Here is a 15,777-nt window from a genome sequence, read left to right as displayed (position 1 = left end):
ATTTTACCATGAATTTCTCCTAATATACACACTTTTGTATTTATATTTGCCTATTATACACATTTTTTCCAAAGAATTCCCCCCCAATCTAATGAGCTTTCAAATGTATTTTTCACTAATACATGATTTTTATGCCCACTTTACTCTAGTATATATATATTTGAAGCTGGAGAACTGCTTCCAAGGGACACCAATGAAGGCGTTCATGCTAGCTTTGCGACCCACCCAACACAAAACCTAGATGCATATGGTTCCTTATATGTAACCAGGAACCCTAAAAAACATGACTCCTGGTTGCATAGAGTTCTATATGCATATAGTTGTTCTCTCCATCCCTGTGCATGTTCGCTGAATGTCCAAAATTACTGTCAGAACTGATTGTGTATGAAGTAGTCTCCTATACATTAACATACCAGGCATGAGTTTTCTTTCCTCTCATGTCACCTAGCAGCACACTTTGAGATAGGCAGGACCCTGCCTCCTCAGCATATATGTTGAGATAGACAGACTATTTATTCTCCCAGGTTCCTTTGTTAGGTGAGGCACTAAACAACACAGAAAAGAGCTAACTATCCCTCCTCTCACTGGAAGCTTCAGTTTTTATGCAACTTTCCTTAGAAAGTTCTAATCAGTTCTGTTGGGTTTTTTTATTATTATAAAGCATTGTATAGTAATTTACACATTTTGTAAATAAACAATACAACTGGTTGGTTTATTTTTAATTCAAGGAGCCTTAGTATACATCTTGAGGATCAACTGAATTTCTATGATTACCTCAGTACTTCTTTTCAACAATTCAATAGCTGCAATTATATACTTAGAAAACCAAACCAGTGCTCAAATACAGCACTGCTACTTAGCTGGCACATCAAGCCACTTGAAAATCACATATTACCATATGGGCAGTTGTCTGTAGAACCTTAATTGCTTGCAAGCTGTGAAATGAATTAACCTGGACCCTCTGTGAGGAAGAGAGAAAATTGTACCTTAAACACTATGAAATTTCTTTAGATCTTCTCTGATTACTCTTCTGATTCACTCTCTGTGCTGCTCTTTGACTCAAGCCGCCCCTTCTTCACCTGCATTTCTCACAGGTTCCTATATATCAGTCCATTGCCTGCTCTGTATCCTTCCTTCAGTCACCCTGCCTCAAGGATTTCTATTCCTTAACTTCTCTGTGACCCAAAAATCCCTTTACATGACAAAATTGGACTCCAGACTGCTTTCCCCCCCCCCCAAAGGGCCAATCTGGATAATATCACTGCCCCAATCACATATAAAGTGATGGGAGTTCTGATTTTTAAGAGAAAATCTGGTGGGGATGTTAGTCTCTTCAAAGTACACACACACACACACACACACTTTTCTCCCAGTCAGGCTTAGTATCAGAACCTGGATGAAGGTGAAGGGATCTTGGGGATAATCCTGCAAGTAGGCAAACCAGTCAGTAAACAGATTTAGCTCTTCTCTCACACACCACTCTTAACTAGGGTGATCATGGGTTCTTCCAAGTACTTTTGAGTTCATCTAGAGAAGACTTGCTTAGATGTCCTCACCAACGACACTTGGTGGGAAGATACCCTTGCTATTTGTTCTTGGGCTTTTGCCAGCAGGTTCATATCTTCAGCCATCCAAGAGATAATTCAACACAACTTCCCTTTCATACACAGTGCCAAAGACCTGCTTTCTGCCAGTTATTGAGATCTTACCCCATGATAACCTGATTGGTGGGCTGTAGGGGCCGGCTGATGCCTCAGAGCAGGCATCCCCAACCTGCAGCCCTCCAGATGTTTTGGCCTACAACTTCCATGATCTCTAGCTAACAGGACCAGTGGTCAGGGATGATGGGAACTGTAGTCCAAAACATCTGGAGAGCTGAAGGTTGGGGATGCCTGCCTCAGAGCTTTTGAACCTGGATTTCTGCCCACACTTTGCGTATAAGCTATCAGGGCCCAACCAAGTAGAATCTGAGTCTGAGGATGGCTGTTTCAAAGCGGGGTCTGTTTATATTTTACTTCAGAAACGAAACACCTTTCTCCAGTATTAGTCTCTCTATAGGCTGCTACTACCAGGACACTGACTGCACTGACTTAAAATCCAGATGCCTCCACAAATCCCAGATTCCTCCGTGGGAAGATATGAGACCTCCAAGGAGCAAAGAACAGCAGGCAGATGCCCCATCTCACAGACCATAAAATTGGTTAAAATGAAAGCACGAAGAAATCCTTATCATGCCTTTTAATATTACTTTGACAGCCTGAAGCTATGTAGGCTTCGGCATGTCTAAGCCCACTGAAATAAACCATGTGAGTCAGACAAACAGTTGCTCTGCTCCATGATGTACCCCAAGCAACTGAAAGTTTAATTTAGGCAATTAAGGCATTTGTTACCTGATCAAAACTATTTAATCCAGATGGTTGAGGATGAAATTTTGAACCTATAATTTTTCCCAAGTGACATTTCCCAAATAAAACCATAATAATCTTGTGAAACCACCAGGGGATGCTCCAGTAGCTACAGAGAAATACTATTCTAAGCCTAGATAGCAAATTAGGAAAATTGCCTGAAATGCATTTGAGTTGGTGTGAAAGTGTGGTGTGTGAGGAAACAGAGCATACAGATTTAAAAATGGAAAGGGTGATGGAATTGGAAGATCAGGTAATGGGGAATGAGGAAGAATAGAGCTTTGTGATGCTTTAGAACACAAGGGAGAATCTAGGATGTGGAAAGTGCAGCTTCATTCGAATGCAAATAAGAAAGGGCATCCACACTACCTTCTCCATAGCCTGGAATGTGATCTATGAAATAAGGCCCTGAACCTTTTAAAATGAGCTGTTCAAGCATCCATCCTATTAGAAGAAATACCTTAATTAACTGATGTTCTCTTGTTTTGTTGGTAATAGCTGATGCATTGAAAATTCCTGCTAATTGAAATAATATAACACAGCCCTAATGAATTTAATTATTTGAGTAAATGACACAACTACTGCTCATTGTTAAAATCTGTCTATGCCCATTTAAAGGAAAAGCAGTCTTTGTGGTATACCTATATAAACCACCAGCTTTCACTTGGTTCACCAACTTTTAAGATAACCTAATCTAACAAAAAAATTCAAGCACTAATAATCCAAATTCTTAAGCATGTATCTTTTAAAAATATTTTTGTTTGTTTATGAAGTGTTTATGGGGTTCTTCAGTTCTAAGAATATCATTATTATGTTAGAGAAGTATGTATAGAATTATAGTGTTTCACTCTGTGAACTGCCCTGAGATCTTATGATGAACCGTGGAATTTAAATCAAATAAATAGATAGATGGATAGATGATAGATAGATTAGATAGATGATAGTGTTTTTCTCTCTTATTTTTGTAATTTTTTGCATTTTTTTTTGCAAATGTTTGTTTCTGTTTCATTAGTTTTTCCACTTTATTTAATTTAACTGAAATATTATTAATAAAAAGCATGTATCTTTTTCAGCACCCTGGCCAGCTCCATTGAGTCACTTCAGTTCTTAATGTCAACTAGACTTGACAAACACACACAAGTAAGAATTATGGTGTCTGTTGCTGTTGCTTTACTTTCAACCAAGGGAATATTTAGTTTCCCATAGATATGGAGCATGGAACATAGGGGAAAGGAGGCTGCCCTCCCCTTTGCTGCCATGCCACAGTCCAGATGAACCTCTCCAAGAACCTTCTTCCCAGGGGTGGTAGCAGCAGTGAAATGACAGTGCCCTTGTTCCACTAAAGAGCTCTGGTGGATCAGACAAAAGCTTAATGCAGCATCCTGTTTCTCCAATGCTGGCCAGACAGATACATTGAGAGAACCCTCAAGCAGGGCACACAGCCAACAGCCTTGCTGTTTGTCTGAACTATCTCACAGAACTACACTGCTTTCAAGCATGATTTCCTATTTAGTTATCATGGCAAAATTAGTAGAAATTGTTTTGAAAAGCCATCTAAACTATTATTTATTAGACTGATATGGCTGTTTATCAGTAAGCTTTCTCTGAGCGGCTTACCAAAAAAATAAACAAACAAGCAGCAGTATCTTGAGGTTGTTAATACTATTCTGTGCTAGTTGTGTTGTATTATACTTACTTTCATCTATCCTAAATCCACTTCCAATCAATATCATTGAGTGATCTGACAACTATGTATGTGTTTGTGTGTGAAAGCGAGAGACTGGGCATTTCCCCAGTCAATTCTGCCCATACCACTCAGTTTTGAGCCTTTATCATGATCCTATTCAACTTCCCCCCTATACAGTACAAGTCACCAATACTTTGTTACAAAGATGTTCTCCAATCCCTACGAACATATTAGTTCTCTTTCCTACACCCTTTTAAGTATGAATAAACAGAACTGTATACAAAATCCTATTTGTGGCCGTGTCATACATGTGTATTACTTGCGAGAAATGAAATCAGTGGCATGTGTAAAGTTGTACTATCAATACTTTTTTTCATCTATGTGGCACATTGAACTGGAGTTCTCATTAAACATTTGATTGGCAATAACAGGCAGCTAACTTTGACTCCTGTCTTTCATCTTGATCTTGTAATTTGTTCACCCATTTTTAGAGATATCATCTTTAGTTCTTCATGGTTTGCTTTGGAGCTTTGTGTGGCCATCTGCAAAGTTGGTCACCAATTTAAAACCATTTATAAATAAGGGTATTTAGTGGTTTAAAATGTGGTGTGGTCATTCCCCTCCCCCCGGCATTTTAAGTCACATTTGCAGTTGCTATACACAACAGAAACAAGAGGGAAGTGTCTTCACTTGATGCACATTACCTGATTTGTTTCCTCATGCCTGCAACCTCCCCCTCCTATTCAAAGTAGTTGTCATCTGCACATGTGCAACAGCTAACTGAACTGTACACACCTCAGCTTAAGCTTGGAAATTCAGATTGGAGGGAAGCTGGTTTGAATGAAAATGAATCAAACAGCGGTATTTCTCAAGAAGCTACAGGACACAGATGGATTGTGGCTGGCATCCTGTGTACTTAGTGTCAAACAGCAGTCATGGGAGCATGATGCAGCCAGAATAAATGGTAACGCATACATAAAAGTAAAGGGACCCCTGACCGTTAGGTCCAGTTGCAGACAACTCTAGGGTTGTGGCGCTCATTTCGCTTTACTGGCCAAAGGAGCCAGCGTACAGCTTCTGGGCAAACCAGAGCAGCACACGGAAACGCCGTTTACCTTCCCACCAGAGCGGTACCTATTTTTCTACTTGCACTATGTGCTTTTGAACTGCTAGGTTGGCAGGAGAATGCATACATAGCCTGAGTTAAATAGCACTGCTCCCAATACAGTTTCTTGGTGGAGTCCTGTGCTTACTTGCATCCACTGTTAAAGCTCCTTGGGTGTGTAGCAATTGTGAAGTAAGCTTACTGTGTTACTCTGCTTCTATTCTGTCAAAGGAGAAAATATTACAAGTTTCTATTATAGTATATATTTTGGGGGAGTTCGTTATCATTCTCATGAAAGAAGTGAATAAATGTGATCTTTTTCCATGGAGGATACATTCAACTTCTCCAAGCTAACTAGAAATTGAATATTTCCTTCGTGACAGCTGCCGTATGATGAACAAACAAACATCTGTCTTTACTCACAATCCCAGCTAATGAACTTTCTATTGAAGAAATTTCCCAAAGGCATTAGAGATTATCACAGCATATCTATGATTTGGAATGCTTAAAGTGAAAAGGCATACAGGGAAAAGTTACTTTGTTTCCTAACGATCTGTTGCCCCCCCCCCCAATTCTTTATGATTCCTTTTATCATTTGGCAAACCGACTCTGTGTATCTTAAACCAAGTTAAGATAGACTACCAAGTTTCTCTGCTTGATGAATATAAAGGGTGCTGGGTGTTTTATTTTATCTTAAATTTTGACAATAACTTATAGAAAAAAATGTTTATTGGAACACAAATATTTGAATAGTTATTAAAATACCAAGAAGCTGTTTCAAGGGCTGGCCATTTTTTCAGGTTCCATTTTTTTCCTATTTGCATACTTTCTGTGGCCTGGTGGAATGGCTAATGGTTACCGTATTTTACCGTTTATAAGATTAGAGGTTTTTTTACACACAAAAAAAGAAGTTTTAAAATTGGGGCTCGCCTTATACACGGGTAGTGTTGAGGGGTGTTTTCTTAATTTGGAGTCCCCCAAAATCCAGGGCGTCTTATACATGGGGGCGTCTTATACACAGAAAAATATGATAATTGATGGTTGAGGTAAAGATGCTGCTAATGGCATATGGTTTCCTATCCAAACCAATGGAGTGGGTCTCACTGTTCCTTCCTTCCCTCTCCTGCAGCCAGATGCACTTCTTCAGAAATGATGGGACATTGGACCAAAATCCTTCACCTTCTGAAACAGATTCCCTGTTAGGTGAACAATGCAGAAGAGCTGCAGACATTTGGTTGGCCATGCCACCTATTGCATTCCCTGCCTTTCAGTTCTGAAATTCCACTTGCCCAACATTATAAGGTGCTTCATGCTAAATTTGAGGCCTAATTTAATGCCATTCACAGGTTACTTTGAAATAAGTAATGTTTAAGTAGGGCTGAGAGTGAGTATAAGTATGTAATGCCCATCTTAAAGGTTAACTCAAATAGCTGGGGGACCACAGTCACCACACTGGTCAAGGAATATGTAAACTTGGTCCCAGTGCAAAGGGACAACACTATGTCATTGCATAGGTGAGAGGCATGACCTCTGATCCCACCACAGCAGCCTCAACTATTTGCCTCTGTTTCCCAGGATGCTGTTTAATACCAAGTCAGAATCTGGGTCCATCTAGCTCAGGATACACTAACTGTTCCCCAGAGTCTTTACAACCCTACCCAGAGATGCCAGGCATTGAACATGATATCTTTTCCATTCAAAGTATATGCTTTACCACTACTGACTTGTGTTACCCCTGTTTCTAAAAGGATTTGCTGGTGATGTGGCTACTTTTGTCCCATTTTATGGGCCTGTGCTGGTTCTATCCCGTGTCATTGTTTTAATAGGAATTCAGGGAATTGCTAGGGAATTGGTCAGATCTGCAAGGCTTTGGATCCAATAAAGAAAAACTCCTTCTGACTGAGGAAGCAAACCTGTGGATCCAACACATTGTTAGGATTCTAGCTTGGGAAGCTTGGATTCAGTTAACAGTTCTGTTGGTGGCCCCTGAATCTATGCTATTAACATGATTACTTAAAAAATAATAATCCTGAACCAACAGCTCAACAGAAAAATGTACATACTGAGCCATGTGCTGTTAGTAGAAAATGTAGACCAAATTGACAATAAAACAGGAAACATTGTTTGTGAAATCCAATGTAAAAGCACTTATTAATTAAGTATGCCAAATTAGCCAATTACTACTATTTTTGGGAAGTAAATGAATCTGTTACTATATTAGATGTGAAGCACCTGAAAAATATGGTTGTGGAGAATTAGATTGTCTGGCTATTTTTGCCCCTTTCCCAGAGAAAAATGCCTTCTTATGTATTGTAGGAAAAAGCATGCTGTGCATTGGGCAGTAATGATTGCAGCTCATTAAGATTTTTAATTCTTAATTTATGGCACATTGTTCAGCAGTAGGTTTATGAAATCATCACAGATATTGACTTTTAATAGTGGTGCAGCATGTGGATTCTCTAATGAATGCCTACACACAACTTTGTGACTTGCTGAAGTGAAAAAAGACATGCACACAACACACATACAATTTTTGCAATCTCAGATAAGTAACAGAAACGGGATATTTGTAAGAATCATAAATGGAGCAATGGGGGTCTGTTCAACCCAGGGGTCAGCAAACTTTTTCAGCAGCACTGTCCCTCAGACCTTGTGGGGGGCCAGACTATATTTTGAAAATAATAATAAAAAACAAATGAATTCCTATGCCCCACAAATAACGCAGAGAGGCATTCTAAATAAAAACACACATTCTACTCATGTAAAAACACCAGGCAGGCCCCACAAATAACCCAGAGATGCATTTTAAATAAAAACACACATTCTACTCATGTAAAAACACCAGGCAGGCCCCACAAATAACCCAGAGATGCATTTTAAATAAAAGGACACATTCTACTCATGTGAAAACACCAGGCAGGCCCCACAAATAACCCAGAGATGCATTTTAAATAAAAACACACATTCTACTCATGTAAAAACACCAGGCAGGCCCCCCAAATAACCCAGAGATGCATTTTAAATAAAAGGGCACATTCTACTCATGTTAAAACACGTTGATTCCCGGACCATCCGCTGGCCAGATTTAGAAGGCGATTGGGCTGGATCTGGCCTCCGGGCCTTAGTTTGCCTACCCATGTTTCAACCTGTCACATCTCTACATCAAGACAAAAGTGTGGTGGGTCCTTAGCCAAGAGATGTTGTTTGTAGATGATGCAGCCTTGACAGCACACTTCAAGGAAGCTCTACAGAGACTCATCAACTGTTTTGCCCAAGCCTGCAGCAAGTCCAGCCTTCAAGCACCAGGCCCATTGGCAGACCAGCTCTGCGTTACAAAGATGTCCGCAAACGGGACATGAAGGCTGGCAACATCAAACTTGCCATGTGGGAATCCCTTGCAGACAACCACAGTGCTTGGAGGCAGGCAGTCAAGTCATGTATCCCTGGCAGTGACCAGAGGAGAATAACCGCTGGGAGAAGCACAGAGAGAAGAAACGCCATGGTGCATCTGCAACAGCACAACCAAATGTCTTCATCTGCCCCAGCTGCAACAAAACATATTTCTCCTGCATCGGTCTCTACAGCCACAGCAGGCACTGCAGTGTTCCAAAGCTTGATCTCACCCTCAAAGGTGCACTCCTCCATTGTTTCTCCCAAGACATACAGATGTCAACCAACCAATAGCTGAGTGGCAGAACATCTGCCTTGCATGCAGAACATCAATTCCTCATCTCTCCAATAGCACTGGGGAAAACACCTTCCTGGTACAGTGGTGCCTCGCAAGACGAAATTAATCCGTTCCGCGAGTCTCTTTGTCTAGCGGTTTTTTCGTCTTGCGAAGCAACCCTATTAGCGGCTTAGCGGATTAGCGCTATTAGCGGTTTAGCGGCTATTAAAGGCTTAGCGGTTATTAAAGGCTTAGCGGATTAGCAGATTAGAAAAGGGGGGGGAGCGAAAAAAAATTGGAACACTCGCAAGACGTTTTTGTCTTGCAAAGCAAGCCCATAGGGAAAATCGTCTTGCGAAGCAGCTCAAAAACGGAAAACCCTTTCGTCTAGCGGGTTTTCCGTCTTGCGAGGCATCCGTCTTGCGGGGCACCACTGTACACTGCAGACCAGCTGCCAGTCAGAGTAGACAGTACATAGGCCAATGGTCTGACTCAGTATAAGGCAGCTTCCTATGTTTCTGGATTAACTCTTGGTGGTTTTATTAGTGACTGGAATGCGGTATGCTTTTAATCTGCTATAGTAAGATTTTATGAGAATATAAAATCAAATATGTCCTTTCCCTTTCATATCCTGTTTATCCATACCATGCAAAAACAACCTGTACCTGTTTTTGACTCCCCCCTCCCAATGTATTGAAAACGGTTTTATTTTGACTTTATGAAAATCTGTTTCTTTAATTCTGGATTCATTACCTTAAAATGTTATCACAACCACTAACATGGATTAGAACCACCATCCCGGCCCTTCAAAGTTCTTTGGAAGAGGGAGGGTGTTCCTCCTTGTCCTCCTTCCCTTGCCAACCTGACTGTGCAAACAAGAGTGAACGGTGGTCAGATATTCTTATGAATGTCCCTGCAGTCTAATGTCAGGCTTGTGCTCTGTCTGCTTCACTATCACTTTGCTTTTTGGTAACTCAATCTGAGACATTGTTTCACCATAGGAATTAAGAGGGAATGAAATCCTGGGTATGCCTGACAACCCACATACCTGGTGTAAGGAAGCATGGCTTCTTAAAAAGCACCTATATGATCACCCCCGGTTCTTTTGTAAGTAATCAGTGCCCCCTGGAAGAGGTGATCACACAAGTGTAGCAAATGTCTGGCTAGTAAGGATTTCATAGTAATTGTTTTGTGCCCCTGCCAAAATGGCTTCAGAACCAGCTGGGGCCACTGGAATGGGAAACAGCAACAGTATGCTAATCTTGCTAACAAGGCTTGGCTCCAAGCAAGGGAGTTGTGATTTCTTCACTCCAACCAAATAGCAACACACAGAGAGAACAGTTATAGGTGCATGCATCTATATTATGTTGCACTTTGCTGTCTTCATGTTGGATTTTTAAAAAATCCAAATATCTTTTGACTTCTTTATATGTATAACCTCTATATGCAGTTCTCTATATGTGGTGCAGTGGAATCCTGTAACCGCATAGGATTTCAGTCCTTTCTCCACTTTCAGAGAGGCAACTCAGTGCATTCCCAGCTATTTCTGTGATTTAGCAGAGAAATCCTACTCAGAGTTAAGTTCAGTCTCCCCAGAAGAGGAGTTAGGGTGGTGCAACTGGTTCTGCCACACTGGGCACCAACACAAGAGCTGCTGCAGGGCTTCACAATTATAACACACTGGTTTGAGTAGAATGGAAGGCAAGAGGTAAAAGTCACCGAATGTTGGGCTTGCCACTGAAATTTTAAAGACCAAAGTCCGCCACTGGTCTCCGCCACTGGCTTATTCCCCAATAAGAATGTTTAGGATTACAACTTTAATGTTTGCTACATAAGTGCATGAGCTGCTGATTTCACTCTATTGTTTTGTTGGCTCTGCACACAGACATCTGCTTGCTTGAAAATTCCAAGGCAGTACTGTTGATTGAGGTTAAGAACAGGCCTGCTTTCCCTTAATTTCAATAATATATGGATTTCAGCACTTAACAGAGGATTTTCTTCCTGTCACGTTTTATTTGGAGAACTTTAAAGGGCCTGGTCAGCATGTTTTTCTAAGAATAAGTAATGCACTTACTCCATACTATCAGGGGAAGGGCATGGATTCACTGGCGGAGGAAGAGGAGTGCGGGGGGAGCTCACTGCCCCTGGCAGTGCGATCCCAGTGGGGTGCCATCTTGGCTGCCCCCCTGCCCATGATGGGTGCCACGTCCCTGCAGGTGGCATGCCCCGCCCCAGGATTCATGTCATGCCCCTGCGGGCGGCACGCCACACCCCCAGGACGCACGCCACGCCTCTGCAGGCAGCATGCCTCACGCCCAGAATGCGTGCCCTGCCCCTGTGGGTGGTGCACCCCACCCCTGGGATGCGTGCCAGCCCCACCCCCACCTGCTCTCTGCCCCCTGGTGCCGGAGCATGAAGCTCTCTGCTAGTGAGCTTTGGCATTTGTCTAACTGAAGTAAACTTTTTCCCCTTCCACAAATCTTTGAGAGCAAATCCCAGAATCTTCTGTTGCTTCCAGATGGATCTGGAATTCAGATGTGACTCAAGCCTCCAAGAATCCAGTTCTGCTGGCCAAATCAGGATACTGTACCTTTGGCAGATGGCCCAGAGCTAAATACTGTCCTTAATAGATCAATTAAAAACAAATATTGAGAAATGGAATAGCCAGGAGGCTTCAGAAATGCACTAGTATGAGCCCCATCAGTACTATGGAACGTCTGGTTGGACACAGATTTTAAGTGAGCCCTGTCATCCCCAAAACCCTTTGTTTCTTTCTGCTTGTTAGTAGTTTCCTTGAAAGGCTAATTATCTGTAACAAAGTGAAAGGAAAAGGCATTTTTCTGCACATATATTTTAGTCAATTTTAGCACAGGGAAGAAGCACAATTCTGAGTCACAGAATCTTTTGGGTTTGTCAGCCCTACAATTAAGTCAGGGGTGAGTGTTTTAATATAGAATCGATAAGCTCTTAAATCCATTCAGGTTTTCAGTTCTGCTTTCTACCTAAACACAGAGAGATGTAGCAATGTCTCGTCCAACTATTGTACTTGTAATTGGGCACATTCCAATGCAGACCTCATTTTCCCAGCTTCCTGCCTTCATTTAATTAGGCTGTTATTTGTCAAATCTCACTGGATGCCACTAATATCCCCAAGTAACAGAGTCACTACTCAGATGTGTGTGAAATTCCATTCATACTTCTGTTTCATCAAAGATTATATTATCTAAACCTAGACAAGAGGTCCAGGTCAAAACACATGCCCAGCAACAGAAGAGTCCAACTAGCAGCCTAGGACTGCCCATCTATCATGCCAACCCAGGAGAAAGAAATCAACCCCCATGTGCATTCAGACCCTGAGCAGCTCTGAGAAGATGTGGGGCCATCAGCCCTGTTCAAAGCTGGTGCAGACATCTTGCTGGACAACTTCCTTGCCTGGATCAAATGGGACATGTGATGAATCAGACTCATTCTTGAAATGGAAAAGGGGGAACAGGAAGCTATTTCATACTGGTTGATATAGCTTAGTATTTTCTACACTGACAGGCATAGATCTCTACATTTTCTATACTGGGAATGGAACCTGGGGCCTGCAGCATGTAAATAATACAATTGATTTACAGTCATCCTCGAGGAATGTGTGTAGCAGAAGAAGAAGAAGAAGAGTTTGGATTTGATATCCCGCCTTTCACTCCCCTTCAGGAGTCTCAAAGCGGCTAACAATCTCCTTTCCCTTCCTCCCCCACAACAAACACTCTGTGAGGTGAGTGGGGCTGAGAGACTTCAAAGAAGTGTGACTGGCCCAAGGTCACCCAGCAGCTGCATGTGGAGGAGCGGAGACGCGAACCCGGTTACCCAGATTACGTGACTACCGCTCTTAACCACTACACCACACTGGCTCAGCTTGGGACATCTCTAACTGCTGTGCTACACACAGTTCCATCATCTGGAGGTCTTTAATGTGTTGACTGAGTGGCAAGTGGCAGCTCAGCATGCCAGAGGCTTCAGAGTAAGCAAAGCAAGGCCAAAGAATAGCCAGTGGGATGTCATTGACCCTTCAATATAATGGAGGAACCCATGTATGTACATTCTACAAGTGCAATCCATTCCAGATTCCACAGTCCAGGTTATCCCAGCATCTGGGTGGAGCTAAATAGTTTCAGCTCACACTGTGCCATTACCTTTTTATTGCAGTGGAATATAATAATTTCCCACCATCCCTTTTTTCAGCCTTGGATCCATTCATCTCCACAGTTTCAAGAGTGGTTGCTTTGTACAGTGTCTATTAAGACATCCCTGCCATAACATGCATTTTCAGATGGAAAGTTTAAGCAACTACAGAAGAAACTCTAGTGAATTTAAGTATACGTGTGCATTTTAAAGCCTTAGCCTTGAAAAGAGATTGCAGTAAGCCTCTTTTCTGTCCATGGGCAATGACTGGAGATATCATTTCCTTTATCTGCAAAGGCAAGGAAGAAGAACAGAATGAAGAATAAAGGAAATTAGTGTTAACTTTTCAGCTGCTGGCACCTAATTAAATGAGTGTATCAAGTTTGAGGGTTCTTGCCTCTATTAAAAGCTCCAACAAGTTGATTTATTACAGGACTGTAAAGAGATTAAAACATCTTTACATCCTGTTCTTTTCTCACTTATTAGATCAAGATTTCCATCACAGGATGAAATTCTTTTGATTTCAATACTTTTATTTCAAAGCAAACCATTTAGCCATAACCTAGAGATGTGATGACTTCTAGCTGGGCTGCAACTGTGATAGCAGCTAATCAGAAATCTAATGTGTGTTATTTGAATGTTCTAATGATCAGGGTTTAGAAATCCATTGGCTGCCTTGTGTATGACACACAGGAGGGGGGAACAACCTGGCCTCCCCCCTAATATCAATGAGACCCTTGAGTGCTCTTTTCAATTCCTCAGAAATCACATTGAGTGTTTTTGATCATTGGGCAAGAAAGTTTGAAGGACCCTCTACTATATTTTCTTTCTCTCAACAGATGGAGAGGGGAAAAGGGGTGTGTGGGCAGAGTAGTATAAGTTGATAATGAAGACAGAAGGGGACTTGTCAGGACTCTCCTCCCTTGGGAAATGATGCTGGCAGCATATTTTGCTACCCATCTTCCACAGAGAGCTACAATTCCCAGAGCGGCTTAACAACTAAGGGTCCAAAGATGAAGAAGCAGTTTAATGATTAAGAAGCAGTTTAATGATCTCCTTTTTCAGCGGGGCTGAGAAGACTCCCTCACAGAAGGAAGCATTCACCACCTTGCAGAGCCTATCACCCAGCCCTTCCCGGCTCACTTTTATTAGCCAGGATGGGCAAGGATCAAGGAGACAAGTGTTTGAAAAGAAAAAAGACAAAGGAAAGGGGAGATCCGTCTTGGCAAGAGTGAAGGAAGGATGGCCTGCAATGTTCTGGGCCATGCTGTAGGATCTGGACCCCCTCCATGAAGATGGAAGGTGTAAATAGGCAAATAAGCCCTATTTCTTAAAGCACGACAGCCTCCGCTGTGTCTTCTGTTCTCTGAAGGGGCACAGACCCTGTATGTATGTCTGTGACCCAATGCGCTCTGGCCACTGCTTGGCATCTCTGCTAGTGAGAGAGGACAGGCGCCGGGCTTTTGTAACAGTTACGTTGTAGCCAGTGGGACATGCATTCATTTGTGCTGTTGAGTAGCTATCTCAACAAGGGCCTTAATTTGCCTCACAATAGCACATTTTAAAGGCAAAGGTACAATTATTGAAGAAGTGCCCTTAAAATTTATTTTCATCCATTTGGGTTCAAGCAGCTCAGCCCAATTGCTAGAAGCATATCCACTTGTCCAAATGCAAAATCAAGGTTTTCAAGCTCACAAATAATGAATATATTTGAACACTCTCATAAGAATACTTCCAGGTATTTCTGTGCAATGCTAATGCTTTTTATAGATACAGGAAGCCAGCCAATGTTTGATATACATATGAGCATGCCTATATATCTATAGGCTCTGGATCCTGGTAGAATGCGATGAATCATTAAAATAATATATTTAGTGACTAATACACACAGACATACAAATACTGTAGGGGGGAAACATCAGGATATAATCTATGTGTTTTGCTCATTCTGCCTATTCCACTGGTGCATGGCAGAAGTAGTTGTGTGATCAAAAAAATGCCTATCAATGCCTACCTAGTGATGCAATTTAAGATTCAAACAACTTAACGTCAATGCACCAGTCTTGCCTGGAATACAAAGCTTGAGTCATCTAATAAGGATTTTAACATTTTCAGTGCCTAAATGCTTATAGACACAGCCGACTTTTGAAACTTGACGCATTTATGGAAGTGAAAATGGAAAGCAGTGGTGCGTGTCGTGAGGCACAATATGTGCAGTTTTTCTCTTTCTCACAGAAAGAAAGTGCATGCTGCGGGGGAGCAGGGGAATGAGAACACTGGTGGATTAATAGGAAAGTTTTCCTTCTTATAGCGGCAAGGGAGAAAAACTGCTATATGTGTTGTTCTCCATCTTTTCTCCCTGATTGTATTTTAATGCTTGAATATCACTGTCATCCAGACGGCCTCCAAAACTGGTTTATTTTTTTTCATCCCATATGCTTAGGGCACAAATGTTCTTCCTCTGTCAGCTGGAAGCTCCTTTGTCAGGGAACAAGATATATGAAAGTGGAAGAGAGCATGTGGACCTAAGAAAACTTGCTGGTGGTCCAAAGAGCTGCTTGAGCTGCAAGGTTGACCTCAGCCCCTTCTTGTCTTTTGGGCAGCTGGCAGGGCTTCAGCAAACACACTGATGCTGATGCTGGACCTTTATCACCCTCCCACACCAGTGGCCAGTCTGGGAGCCACTGGTCACTTTGATTACCCATAGTCGGCACAATGTAGCATTGACTTGGAAATTGAAATGGTG

General features: G+C 41.9%; 1 long non-coding RNA gene across 1 annotated transcript in view; it reads left to right on the top strand.

Moving 5' to 3' along the window:
* The window catches only part of LOC310704795, a 247,641-nt gene extending 234,885 nt beyond the window's left edge, over positions 1 to 12,756 (top strand). The window contains exon 5 of the long non-coding RNA XR_014525006.1: positions 12,630 to 12,756. This is a non-coding gene — a long non-coding RNA (uncharacterized lncRNA). The remainder of the gene's footprint in view (positions 1 to 12,629) is intronic.
* The last annotated feature ends 3,021 nt before the right edge of the window (positions 12,757 to 15,777 follow it).

This window comes from Podarcis liolepis (genome assembly GCF_965112155.1).
Source record: "Podarcis liolepis genome assembly, chromosome: 4".
In the NCBI taxonomy this organism is placed as follows: domain Eukaryota; kingdom Metazoa; phylum Chordata; class Lepidosauria; order Squamata; family Lacertidae; genus Podarcis; species Podarcis liolepis.
This window is presented reverse-complemented; position numbering and strand designations above follow the sequence as displayed.